A 302-nucleotide genomic window follows, 5' to 3' on the forward strand; every position below is an offset into this window, starting at 1 on the left:
ATTCATATAATTACAATGAAGTTTGATGCTTTGTTTCAGAATAATTTATTTTTACATATGTACATATTATAAAACTATCATACAAAAATGTATTTTAGCAAAACATGATTTCCATAAAAGACCAAAGATATATAATTTTACTAATAAATGTGTGGAAACTGTTTAGCTGTTGTGAAGGATAAAGCAACAGGAGACTGACTTAGTTTACCTCTGACATGTGTAGTGTAAACATAAATTTCATAAACATAGTAGTGTTATTGTGGATGATAAGTTATAACTGGTCGAATTAGTTGAATGTAACT

This window comes from Penaeus monodon, chromosome 25, assembly GCF_015228065.2.
Source record: "Penaeus monodon isolate SGIC_2016 chromosome 25, NSTDA_Pmon_1, whole genome shotgun sequence".
Lineage (NCBI taxonomy): Eukaryota > Metazoa > Arthropoda > Malacostraca > Decapoda > Penaeidae > Penaeus > Penaeus monodon.